The sequence below is a fragment of the Psittacula echo genome, assembly GCF_963264785.1.
Source record: "Psittacula echo genome assembly, chromosome: 24".
Lineage (NCBI taxonomy): Eukaryota > Metazoa > Chordata > Aves > Psittaciformes > Psittacidae > Psittacula > Psittacula echo.
In genome coordinates this window covers 5960377-5974415 of record NC_137759.1, presented here as the reverse complement: position 1 = coordinate 5974415, position 14039 = coordinate 5960377, and positions in this window count along the sequence as shown.

Here is a 14039-nt window from a genome sequence, read left to right as displayed (position 1 = left end):
TGGCAGCAGAGGGCAGCCACGCTACACGCACGGCACCGATCCTGCCCACCCGGCACCACACGTGTATGCACACGCGTGTGCCCCATGATGCCACGGCTGCGCTGTGCTCAGTGCAACCCCTGCTGTGGGGTCCTGCCGCTCCCCTCCCTCAGCTCCTGAATGCGAATGGGGCTGATCCTGGCACCCAGCACCTCCTGCAGCACCCCACAGTCCTGCCGCAGGGTGGCTCAGGACTTTGGGCACCGGCAACATAGGGCTCTTGCCCATGTCCGCAGGGTCGAACACATGTGACACACGGCACACGGGTGTGCAAACACGTGTGTAACCGGTGCCACCGGACCCACCGCCGTGCGGCGGCTAGCAGCACACGCTCCTCCTGGCCCCGAGTGCCCGTCTGCTTCGGCACGAATCACGCAATCCCCGTGCCTCAGTTTCTCCACTGAGGCTGGTGGCCCCAGGGCACTTCTGCAGGAGAGCAACCAGACGGTGCCGGGGAGGCCCTGTCTGCCTGTGCAGCCCCCGGCTGGGGTCCAGGAGCCGCCCCAGCCCTGCACACTCAGCCCATGCACTCAGCTTTGCACACATGTGCACACGCACAGCACACGTGCCAGTCCTTGCATGTATGTGCACACCCACATCTCAGCTGCTGTGCACACAGGCATGCATGCTGCCCGGCTGGCACCCGCTGTGCACGTACATGTGCAACCACATGTGTGTGCACTCACACGCATGCATCTGCACACACACATGCAATCACTGGCGTGCACACACACTCGTGCAATCACATGCGTGCACCCACACACACACGTGCAAACACAGGCGTGCACACACACACACACGTACACTCACACACGTGCATCCGCACACACACACGTGCACTCACACACATGCACCCGCACACACACGTGCACTCACACACGCACCTGCACACACATGTGCAACCACACACGTGTACACACACATGTGCAATCACACACGTGCACCCACACACACATGTGCAATCACACACGTGCACCCGCACACACATGTGCAATCACACACATGCACCCGCACACACATGTGCACTCACACACATGCACCTGCACACACATGTGCAATCACACACGTGCACCCGCACACACATGTGCACTCACACACATGCACCTGCACACACATGTGCAATCACATGCGTGTACTCGGGCATCCCCGTCCGGCAGCTCTGCTCCCCCCCGCTGCAGTGTCTCCGTGGCAACGCTCCAGATTTATCAATGGAGACTGCGGGAAAATGCTCCGGGAGAGGCGGGAAGGGGGCGGGGGGTCCCCGGCAGCCGGGGGGGGGCCGTGGGGGCCGGGGAGCAGGGTGCGCTCCGTGTTCTTGCAGCCCGATGCGCACGCGTGTGCAAGGGGAGCTCCCCTCACCCTGGGGGGGTGAGAAGGGGCTGGCACAAGGGGAAGGGGGAGCCAGGGCTGGGTCCCCCCCTCCTGGGGAAGCGCTGCGGGCGCTTCGCACGCAGGCGAGAATCAGGGGCCCGGCTCTAGTCCTGGTCTGCCCCTGACTCAGCGCCTGCCCCAGGCAGGACACGGCCGAGACCCACGCTCAGCCATGGGGAAGGGGAAGCGTGAGGAATGCAAAGGGGAAGCGTGAGCAATGGGAAGCGGCGCAGAGATCCCCCAGGGCAGCACCCACGAAGGGCCCCAGGGCTCACACCTCTGCCTCAGTTTCCTTTTTGCCGCTTGTCTGTTAAGACCCGAGGGTTTCCTGTGCCACACTGATGTGGGCACCCCGATCCTTCCAGCACCAGCCCCTCGCAGTCACTCCGCTTGAGAGCGCCCATTGAGCAACCCTGCAGGAAGGCACCAGCATTTCATGTGTGAGCACACTACTCCCTCATGAGTGCACAGTGAATCCACAGGCAAGCACGCGCTCAGCACATGCATGATCATTCACGTGCCCAATCAGTCCATGCACGAACATGCAATCAGCTCCCACATGACACACGCATGAGCACTCGGTTAACATGATCTGTGTGTGAGAGGAGCAGAGCCAGGGCAGACAGGAGCCACCCACAGCCTGCGCCCACTTCCCATCCCATCACCCACCAAAAGAGCCTTCAGCTGGGGCTCTCCCTCCTGTATGAGGTGCCCAGATGCTGCGGGGATGGCCCCAGCTGCCTCTATCCTGCACCCGGCAGGGACGTTCCCCACAGCCGCTTCCAGGAAGGGCTGTACAGGAGGAGATGGGGATCTCGGGTTCACACCAGCTCAGCACTTTCACAGTGCTCAGCAGCTCCATCACACCCGGCTCATCACATGCCTGCTCGCACACACGGGCCACCGGCCAAACCCACAACACAGCGCAGAAAAGAGCAAAAAGGAGGGGAAAAAAAGCATTAAAAGAATCCAGTGAGCGGATGACCCTTTTCCCAGCCTCACCACAAAACATTCCTGACATTTGGGTTGTGCTGGCGAGGGCGCACACGGGGCCCTGGGACACCCATGGGGCTTGCTGGCAGTGACAAATCCGGTGCCAGGGCTGCAGCACTCGCAGCCCCATGCACTGCCTCTGCCCCGGGACTGCAGGAAGCACCTTTTGGGCTGAGGATGGACAAAACTGGGAGCAGAGACGGAATGCACAGGTCAGGGGCTGCATTCTGGGGACCGGGAGCAGCTGGAGCTGGGCAGTGCAGCACAGGCTACCGGGAAGGTCAGGCCACAGCGTGGGTTGCTGCGATTGCACATGGTTGGGTTTTACAACCCGGGGCCAAGGGAGAGGCCGCTCGGACCCAGCCCAGGTGAGCCTGGACCTGGGAAATCCCCAGCTGCCAGAGCCAGGCACCGGCCCGGCCCCGGCCACTGCAGCTCCAGGGAGAAAAGCAGGTTTGGGGATGCCCAGCACCACCAGTGCCCGGTCACCCCTGCACCCAGCAGCATCCTGCGCTCACCAGGCACCGACAGCGCTTCCCCTCCCGGCAGAGGCCGGGATTCCGGCTGCCGGCCCAGGAAAGCTCTTTGCTGTGCCTGGAAACTTGCTGACTTCTGAAAACCAGATCTGGAAAGAACCCCTCACCCGGGGACAGCGGCAGGGCCGTGCTGAGCGCGAGCAGCAGTCGTGCTGCTGTGCTCCAACACGTTATTAATCACAGCCTGGATCAGCTATTCCATGCTTTTGCTGGGATCGATGCTGGGCTGGCAGCCCTGTAATTAACTGAGTCAGCCTCTTTACCCTTCACAACCCCTGGCCAAGCGCTGCTTTTTCCCTGGCCCTGGAAGTCCCCGGTGCCGTGGCCAGCAGTCGCACACAGTGCTTTGTGCGCTGCCCTGGCTCCCAGCCAGCTCCTTGGTTGCTTTGGGGTCAACCAGCTCCAGCAGCCCCTGCCCTCGGTCCCGCTCATCCCTGTTGGCCTGGTACCAGCCCTGCTGCTCCTTCCCCAGGCCCATGCCCTCAAATGCATCAGCCGCCGCTGCTGCTGCTTGGTGCTGCCAATGCCCAGCCCAGCGCTGGCTCTGTCCTGGCTCCCTCCTGGAGCGTCCTCTGCATCCCAGCCAAGCATTGCCCCAGCAGAGCCCCTCAGGACCCGCAGCCACACAACTGGCTTGTATGAAGCTTGCATGAAGCTCCTGGTGGGAGCCTGGGGTTCCCCTGTGCCCATTCCGGCTGCCAGCTCAGCACCGCTGGTGGGTGCCATGGAGCCTCTCGAGGCATCTCCTCCGGATTGAGCTCCCTGGGTGTATTCACTGCTTCCCTCTCACACCCCCAACTGCTCCCCATTTGGCACCAATCCATCCTCACGCCTTCGGAGACTCCCAAACCATCCCCACGGAGCCGTGCATCTCCCTCTGAACCAGAAGCAGTTTCAGCCCCAGCTTAGGCTGAGCCCTCCCATCCCCAGCTCCCACCACAGCCCCCAGTGCACCTCAACACAACGCTGCGGGGACACCGGGAGAGGCTTCAGGCCCCATGTGTGGCTGCTGCCGCCCCGGGGCTCGGTGGCTGGGGTGCACCGGTGGCTCCCCGGTGCTGCCGGCGTGCAGAGGAAGCGCCGCAGCAGCTCCACAGGACTCGCCTGTTTGTCTGGTTCGCTGTGAGTCATTCCCCATGGCCACGCATCCCCGCGTGTCCCCACTGCCATTGACTCACCCTGGCTCCACTGACGCTCAATGGCAACTCCAGCGGGACACCGTGACCCCCCAGTGCCACCCACCGGCCCCCGGCCCCGCAAAGGGGACACGCTCGGGAGGGCGAAGGCCACAGCACTCAGCAGCACCGGGGGCAGAGCTAAGGGGATTGGGCCAACCCCAGCAGCAGCCGTGCCAAGGCGCGGCAGCAAGGCAGGAGGCTGCGGGCAGCGTGGGCAGGGGCACCCTGGGGTGCCAGGGCAAGCTCAGCAGAGCCGGGCGCTGGAGGGAAGGGCCGGGGCGGCTGCCCCAGTCATTGCGAAAGCGAATCTGGCGAGCAGGGCCTGGGAACCGGGTGAGCGCGGAGGGGCAGCGGCTCCACCTCGCTCTGACTCACAGAGGCTGCCCGTGCCGCGGCACAGCGCCCTCGGCACTGCATGGCACCACGGGCACAGCACCCTGGGCACTGCATGGCACCACGGGCACAGCACCCTGGGCACTGCATGGCACCAGGGGCACAGCGCCCTCGGCACTGCATGGCACCACGGGCACAGCACCCTGGGCACTGCATGGCACCACGGGCACAGCACCCTGGGCACTGCATGGCACCAGGGGCACAGCACCCTGGGCACTGCATGGCACCACGGGCACAGCACCCTGGGCACTGCATGGCACCAGGGGCACAGCGCCCTCGGCACTGCATGGCACCACGGGCACAGCACCCTCGGCACTGCATGGCACAACTGGCACAGCGCCCTCGGCACTGCATGGCACAACCGGCACAGCACCCTGGGCACTGCATGGCACAACCGGCACAGCACCCTGGGCACTGCATGGCACAACCAGCACAGCACCCTGGGCACTGTATGGCACTGGACACTGCATGGCACCGCCAGCACAGCACCCTGGTCACTGCATGGCACCATGGGCACAGCACCCTGGGCACTGCATGGCACCTCCGGCACAGCACCCTGGGCACAGCACCACTGACTGCTCCCCATTGTGGCCACCAGCTCCTGCCTGTGCCCAGCTCCTCAGTGCTGCCTGGGGACACTGTGGCACCTTGAACCTCCGGCAGGTGCAGGACTGGCAGCCAGAGATGCCCCAGATGCCATCCGTGGCTGAGCACCAGGGGCAGGTGCTGCTGCTGCCACACCCCAGACCCACAGCAAAGCCACAGCAAGCCCACAGCAGGTGGAGCAGCCCCGGCCACGCTTGGTGCTGGTGCTGTACCAGGGCTTGCAGCCCCAATAAGGGGACCCAGTGCTTGGGCCAGGGAAAGAGCAGGTTAGTGACTGCCTCTGCCCCCAGTGCAGGAGGAGCCCTCCCAGGTGGGAGCTCAAGGCAGCACCAGGGTCCCCCCAGCCCATAGAAGGGGCACATCCCCAGCACGGCTCCCAGCAGCCCATCAGGGGGCCCCAGCACCAGCACCCAGCCATGGCTCGGGTCCTGCCGGCTCCACATGGCCGCGATGGCCAGCCAGGGGGTGCAGAGGGGCAGGAACCCAGGACTGAGTCACGGCTTCCTCTGCGAGCCCGTGAGTCATTCACCGGCAGCAGGGCCCCGGTGAGCAGAGCCGAAGCGCACACGGCTGCGTGTGAGGGCAACCTCTGACATGTGCGTGTGCACAGTGCAGCTCATGGGCAGGCAGCAAGGACACGCATGTGACCTTGTATGCAGACACGCACCCAGGAGCACAAGCAAGCATCAGTACACACACCCATGTTTTTGTCTGCCCACGTCAACACGCACAAACCCAAGCTGCAAGAGAGCCCATTGTGCAAGGTGCACACGAGTGCAGCGGTGCAAGAGCCCCCATCCAGCCCCACGCTGACCCAGTGGCACTTACCCACCATGCTCAGACCTCAGACTCCGGGCTGGAGCCCACCAAGCGGTGGGACATGAGCAGCGGCTTCCCCTGCACCCTGTGGCCATGGCACCTCACACTTGGTGTCCTGGGGAAGCAGATGAGGGTGTCAGGAAGCTTTGTCCAGCCCCAGCTCACCCCATGCCCTGGCTGCAGCCCCCAACCGAACAGGCCCCTGCACCCCCATCGTGATCCCGTCACAGCTGAGCCCGGGCTGCCCATGTGGCTGCAGCAGAGCTGGGGACATGGGTCTGTGCATCCCCCTGCACACGCAGCCGTGGGTGCACACACAGGATCTGCACCCACATTCACACACGGGGCCGGGCCGGGGGCAGGCGGTTCGCACCCCTGACACCCCCAGCCTGCACCGGAAGCCCACGGGGGTCAAGGGGGGGGTTTCTCCTCCATGTTTGGTCTGTGCTCTGCAGGGCTCGAGCTCAGCACCACAACCCCACAGCCGAGGAGGGGGTCAAGGCTACGCCAATCCCAGCCCAGGACCGAAACCGAGGGGCCCCTGGTGGGGACCCCCCCGCTGATGTGGGAACAACACCGGGGGGGGGAGGGATCAGAGCGGCTGGGGCTGAGCCCCAGGGGAGCCCCCGGCCCCTGCAAACCCCCCCTCTGGGCGCATTCTCCCCCCCCCGGTGATGCGGAAGCACCGTGTGTGTGCGGGGGGGGGGGGGGCCGCTGCCCGAGCCGCGGTTGCCACGGCAACGGCCTCCCTCGCGCCGCCGGAGATGAATGAGCCGGGAGCGCGCGCACAGATCTATGAATGAATGAGCGCGCGGGGCCGGGGCGGCGCCGAAAGCCCGGAGCGGACGCGTTCCCGGAGCGGAGCGTGGAGCCAGCGCGGATTCCTGCCCGCCCCTGCTCCCTTCCATCCTCTCCCACCCCAGCACTGCGGAGCGCGGGGGATGCCCGGTGCCGTTCCGCTCCGCTCCGCGAGCCCGGGTCGGACTTTGCCGCCGGGGCAGGCCAGAGGCCTGGTCGGCCTGCGGGAGAAAACCCGGCCTGGATCCAGCGGACGGAGGGGACTCGCCGGTGAGAGGCCGGACAGGACCTGAGCTGTGCCCCCGCCCGTCCCAGCGAAGAGCACCCCAGCTCCTTGCTCCGTGCCCAGGGCCCTTGGGCAGCCCCTGTGCACCGAGCCAGGCGCATCCGAAGGGGTCAGAGCCCCCCAATCCCGACAGACCCCTCCCTGCCTGCGCCGCAGCAGCCCCCCGTAGTGCTGTCTGCCTGGGGGGGCTCAAAGCTGGAGCTTCCCAGTCCCGCACCCCTGGCCTGGGCACCCCAGGGCCGGCCCTGTTCACGGGTGGTGGCTGCTGCCTCCCCCCATCTTTTCCCTAACCGAGCCCTGAGCCCCCCAGGACCCCTCCGCCAGCCTTGCCCGCCGCCCCCCCGGCTCTCCTCCGCCCCCAGAGCGCGGTTCCCAGAAGGAGGTGCCACCGCCTTATCTTCCCAGCAGGTCTGGGTCAGCGCTGGTGTCATCGTCCCCAGCCCGGCCCCGTTCCCAGCACAGGCCGCGGGGAGGGGGCATTCCTGGGCTGCCTGGGGGCTGAGTCACCCCCGGCCACCGCCGTCACGCACAGGGACACGGCGCGGCCACACACGCAGAGCGTGTGCGTGCAGCGAAACACGCAGGGACACACGCAACGTGGCCACAGCACACACGCCAATCCCCGCAGCGCGGCCACGGGGATGCACGCTCATGCGGGGGCTCGCAGGCAAGCGCGCACATACACACACACACACACAGAGACACGTGTGTGGGGCCGTGCACACACCCCCAGACACAGGCAGCACTGCTGCAGCCGTGCACATGTGGGCACAAGTGTGGGCACACGCGGGGCCACACGCAGCCTTGATCACGCAGAGACACAGCATGCACTGCCAGGGACCATGTGCTCACAGGTGTGCACACAGGCATGCACACACACATGCAGATACATGCACACACACATGCAGATACATGCACACACACACAGAGATACATGCACACACACATGCAGATACATGCACACACACACGCAGATACATGCACACACACGCAGATAAATGCACACACACATGCAGATACATGCACACACACACACAGAGATACATGCACACACACGCAGATACATGCACACACACGCAGATACATGCACACACACATGCAGATACATGCACACACACACGCAGATACATGCACACACACACACGCAGATACATGCACACGCACACACAGAGATACATGCACACACACATGCAGGCATGTGCCCCCGCACAGCACAGCCAAGGGCTGAGCATCCTCCGACTGTGCCTGGCACACATGGGGACCTCCCCAGCACTCAAGGGAGGTTGGGGCGGGCCCCCTGCAGCCCCCGGGGAGCTGGGGTGTGCACAGGGCATGCATCCGAGCGTCGCCTGCTCGCCGGGGCTGCGTCACAGCGCACTGACGCATCGCTACCTGTGGGTCCCGCCGCTATAAATAGCCCTGCGCACGCCCCATCTGCTTCTCGGCAAGGCGGTTGGTGGCGGCGGGGGGGTCACCCGGCTCCGTGCCCCCCCAGCACCGGGCCCGGTGCCAGCCCTGCACGTCGTGGCGCTGGTTGGGGGGGAGCGCGGCGGCCGTGGCACGGTGCCACTTGGAAGGGCCAGCGTGGACGTCACGAGGGCTCCTCGAGGTCCTTGTAAACACGGTGACGGTGCTGCCCTCCGGGTTCCGTGGTCCCCACCAGCCCCACAGCCCGTGCCAGCCAGGACCCCCACGGTGCAGGCTGCAGGGGTGAGGGGATACAGGGAGACCCCCGCCAGTGTCACTGGGGCCATTGCAGCACCATCCCCTGTGGAACCCAACTGGGGCAGGCTGAGCTCATGCCCCCTCCCAGGGTTCATCCAGCTGGGAGATGTTTGTGGAGGTGCCCATGGGGATGGCGGAGCGGAGATTTGGGGTCTTTGCTGCTGGCAAGGCCAGGCAGCCAGGCTGGGACTCCCGGTGTGACCAGTGCCGGTTCCCAGCGCGGCACCGTGGGGACAGCAGCAATGGGCCAAGCCCCGGCTGCTGCCCCAACCCCAGCACAGTCCCTGGGGAGCGGTGCTGAGCAGCGAGCCCTGGCCCCACAGCCCTGTGATATCACCGCGCAGGCACGCGGGGCTGCCGCGGCCTTGGCCATGGGCCAGGCTGGGGAACCGGGGAGGCCCCATGGCCGCGGGGGGACCCTCAGCACCCCGGCTGGGCTGGGAGGGAGCCGGGGGGGGCTGGTGTGCACCCCCCCTGCACACACAACACATATGTGTGCACAGCCCTGTTCACATGCATCGGCACATGTGTGTGCACAGCCCGCACACGGGCACCATTGCAGATCAGGGGTGCTGCAGGCAGGGAGCTCAGCATGGGGGACCCCCGGCCCCCCACGCCACCGGCCCCATAGCCCAGACACGCTGGGGCACAGGGGCTGCGCATCCACAGGCACCAAACGCACGCTCACGGCTGCGTGCCCTGCGTGCACACGCGTGTTCAAGGGCCTGTGTGGGGCAGAGGGCGGCTTCAGGAGCGCTGTGGGGCCGGAGGGAGCGGTGTGGGGCCGAGGCCGCGGCCGGCCGGGGGTGGGGTGAGACATTCCTTGTGGCGCTTGTTATTTTATCTGGTTCAAAGGCAGTTCCTGGAATGTTTTTAATTCCAGGATCCGTCCCTGCTCCAGCAGCTCCCGCCCCGGGCTCCCCCCCCCCCCGCCTCCTCCGTGCCCCACAGCCTGCCCTATGGCAGCACCGGGGCCCAGCGCGGGGGGCTCAGCCTCAGAACCCCGCAGCGATGCCCAGGGTGCACCCATGGGTGGCCCAAGCTGGCGGATGCCCCAGGGATGCCGCCTGCAGCCGCTGCACGGAGCCGGGGCTCACCCTGCTGCCGGCAGATGCCGCGTTCCTGACTCTTGCCAGGAACATGCCAGCAGCTCATCGCCCACCCGGCGTCTGGCACAGCCGCGCGGCACCGGCTCTTGCCAGCAGGCCCGGCCTGGTCCAGCCAATGGGTGCCATTGTGCACCGGGGGGGGCTGTGGCTCCATCTCAGCACCCATCAGCCCCACTGGGGTCCTGGTGCCGTGTGGCTCAGCACTGGGGTGCGTGCACATGGGGGTTGCACGCAGGGTGCAGAAGCTGTGGTGAGGCTGAGGGGGTGTGCAAGGGGCCCCCGCGTGTGCCTGGGCCGGGCGGGTGCCGGTGCTGGTGCCGTGGCCACGCTGTGGGTGTGCGCGGGGCCCACGGGTGTGCCGGGAGCGCTGTGGGTGTTTCCTGGCGCACCCGCTCCAATGCGCCCGCACCCACTGGCTGTGCATGGGGAGGGGGGGTCTCAAGGAGCCCCAGACCTCTCCTAATGGCACCTACAGCACCCACAGCTCCGGTCACCCACCATGGCTGAGCCGCACCACTGATGGCAAAGATGGGATCAGTCCCATGGCTGAGGCCCTGCTGGGTGTTTGCTGGGTGTTCATTGGGTGTTTTCTAGGTGTTTGTTGGGTGTTTTCTAGGTGTTTGTTGGGTGTTTGCTGTTTGTTTGCTGGCTGTTTGCTCAGTACTTGCCAGGCATTTGCCAGGTGTTTGCCAGGTGTTTGCTGGTTATTTGCCAAGTGCACATTGGGTGTGTGTTGGGTGTTTGCCGAGTGTTTGGTTGGTGTTTGCCAGGTGTTTGCCAGGTGTTTGGTTGGTGTTTGCCGGGTGTTTGGTTGGTGTTTGCTGGGTGTTTGGTTGGTGTTTGCCGGGTGTTTGCCAGGTGTTTGGTTGGTGTTTGCCGGGTGTTTGCCGGGTGTTTGGTTGGTGTTTGCCGGGTGTTTGGTTGGTGTTTGCTGGGTGTTTGGTTGGTGTTTGCCGGGTGTTTGCCGGGTGTTTGGTTGGTGTTTGCCGGGTGTTTGGTTGGTGTTTGCCGGGTGTTTGGTTGGTGTTTGCTGGGTGTTTGGTTGGTGTTTGCTGGGTGTTTCTGTACTCACAGGGCACCCACTCCCATGCCAGGAGCTGAAGCCCTGCACGTCCGAGGCCAGGTCACAGTCACCGCCCTGGGGGCTGAAGCACAGCAGGGATGTGCTGGGAGCGTGCACCCACTCCTGTGCCTGCGCATCTCTGCGTGCACAACCACAACCGCCCCAGCACCCCCCGTGCCCCTGCACACCGCGCTGTGGACACCCTGTGCCAGCGCAGCCACGCACCCACACGGTGACACCCGTCCTGCCCCCAAACTTCACCGAAGGCGCGACGCCGGCGCTGCCAGATTGCTCCATACTGGGAGGACCGGGACGAGCGTGGGCCTGGCCCTGCGGCGGGGGGGGGGCCGGTGGTGCCGGGGGGCAGTGAGGAGGAGGAGGAGCAGGATGGGAGCATGGGCTGGGCACTGAGTGGGGCTCTGCCCAGCCTCACCCGTCGCCAGCGGCCCCCCCTCTTTATCACCAGCATCTGCGGGCCCCGGGCGCGGTGATGTCAGCTCGGTGGCCTGGCACCAAGCGGCGCCCCATGTCCCAGCTTGCCTCCCACCACGCTGCAGACACCTCCTGTGGGCACCATGGCGTGCCATGCCATGCTGTGCCATGCCATGCTGTGCCATGCCATGCTGTGGGACCAAGCCTGTCCCATGCACAGCTCAACCCTGTCCCCACTGCTCCCCCAGCCCCCTGGGTGCTCCCCAAACCCCAAGCCAAGGCCATGGGGTCGGAGCAGAGTTTGGGAGCCCCAGGCCGGGCTGAGGGGCTCAGGGTCCCCATGGGTTCACTTGCATCACGATCGTTTGCGTGTGTCCCCCCCGTGTGCACAGCAGCAGCCAGGCATGAGCGTGCCCGTGTGCAAGCAGGCGCTGTGAGCGTGCACACGTGTGTGTGTGTGTGTGTGTCCCACGCGTGCTCAGCCAGGCAGCCATTGCCTTAAAAGGCCTCCATCGTCCGCTCCGGCAGCGCCGGCTCCTCTTCCCGTTGCCAAATTTGGCGCTGGTGGCACGGGCCGGGGTTGTCGGGGGGGGCCGGGCCCTGCTGTCCCCGAAGTGACGTCAAGCGGGCGCTGGCAGCGGGGTGTCCATGCGGCACATGTCACCGCGCCACCGCAGCCACCGGAGCCGCTTCCTCTCCCAGCCCCAGCTTCCTCCAGTGCTCGGCTGCCTCTGGGGGCTCCGGATCCAGTGAAACCCCCCCGGGTGCTCTGCCATGGGATGAGCCACTGGGCAATCCCAGCCTGTCCATGGGGTGCTGAGTCCACCCGTGGGGCTCTGGTTTGGCACTGCCTGCCCTGGCTCCATCCCAGCCAAGTCCTGAGGGATGAACGTGGTAAAGAGGACAGAGGCAGCCCCTCCTGCCCCCTCCCAAAGTAACTGCCCCAAAGCTCGGCCCCTTGTGCCCAGGTGTGCTGGGGACCCGCGGGTGCCGGTGCCCCCCCATGTTTGGCACAGCCCAGGGACTGCTCCAGCCCACGGCCCCCCAGCCCTGGCACCACGCAGCCACCAACACCCTGCGCCCCTCCGAGGTCCAAAGGGGCCGTGGGCTCCCATGGGTGGGATGGTGCTGACGCACGTCTCCGGTGTCATCCACACCACAGCACCTGCCCCAGGGCAGGAGAAAGCCACAGGGAAATCAACCTGCAGGTGGGGAAACTGAGGCACGGCCGTGCCCAGCCCCAGGACTGAACAGGAGCGTTGGGCCGGCAGCGGGACTGTGGGCACCCACCCTGAGCCCCAGCCCGTGGTGACGCAGGAGGGAGGGCGGCAGTGCCTGGCCGGGCTGGTGGGACTGGCCCAGCTCCCCAGGGCAGCAGGATGGGACCGGGTGTACCTGGTCAGGCGAGCACCGCACACAGGCCATGGTCCGGGCTGGAAACACCGGCCCTGGCACATCCCCACAGCGGGTTCCCAACCCCAAACCCTTCCTGGGTGGGGGGGGACGGGGCAGCTCCATCAGTCCCCATCACGCTTCTGGGTTGCTCTTGCTCTGGTGTGAGCAGACGTGTGCGCACTTGTATGAGCAGGGCTGTGCACATGCGTGTGCAACTGTGCAGTGCTGAACACAGCTGCATGGCCACGTGTGCATGTGCAGATGTGCAGAGCTGAATACATGCATGGCCATACATGTGCATGGGCTACCTGGCAGTGTTCAAGGCCAGGTTGGACAGAGCCTTGGGGACGTGGTCTGGCATGAGGTGTCCCTGCCCATGGCAGAGGGCTGGAACTGGATGAGCTGAAAAGGTCCTTTCCAACCCAAACCCTTCTGTGGTTCTATGTGTGCACAGCTCAGCACACGTGTATGCACGTACAATGTGCTGAACAGGTCTCCGTGTGTTACACGTGCACATACGGATGAGCTGAAGAGGTGTACGGCCATCTGTGTGCACACACGTATGTGCATGGCTCCATGCGAGAGACCCAGGGAGGGCGGCGCAGCCTCGGTGCATCCAGAACTGCCCAAATTTATTTCAAAAATAAAAAATAAAATATTAAAGACCGAAAGCCTCGCTCTCCCCCTCCCCCCCCAACACACACAAAAAAAGACTTTTACAGACAAAAAACACAGCACGGGGGTTCTCTATTTGCACAGATCTCCTGACGAGGGGGAAAAAAAATCAAGGTTGGACAAGAAAAAGGATTTCTACGGCCTATGCAAGACTATGTCAGTATTGGCTCAGTCGGGTAAGTAACGTCTATAAATATCAGCCCCGAGCGCTGGGCTTGCTTAGTCCTTACTTTTACATCTGTTTGCTTCTCTTTTTAAGTTAAAAACCCCCAAATCCAACCAGCGCGGAGGCCGCGGGACGAGCCCAGCGCCTCGGGAGTTGGTCTCGGCCGCGGGGGGAAGCGCCGCTTCTTCCCCCTCCGAAAACAAAGTGAACCCCCCCCCAAAACAAAGCCCCCCCCTTGGATCCCCTCCCCCTGGCCCGGCTCCAACCCTCCCCAACCACCCCCCCCCCCCAAGGCTGCGGCACAGGGCTGGCAGCGCCCAGGCACACGCGTGTGTCCCGTCCCCCCCCAGCCGCCCAGGGGGGGCCCAGCCCCTCAGCCGAGCAATGCTACATATAGAAGGGAAGGAAAACAAACGGCCCCCAAACCCGGGGGGGGCCCCAGCACCTCCAAGAGA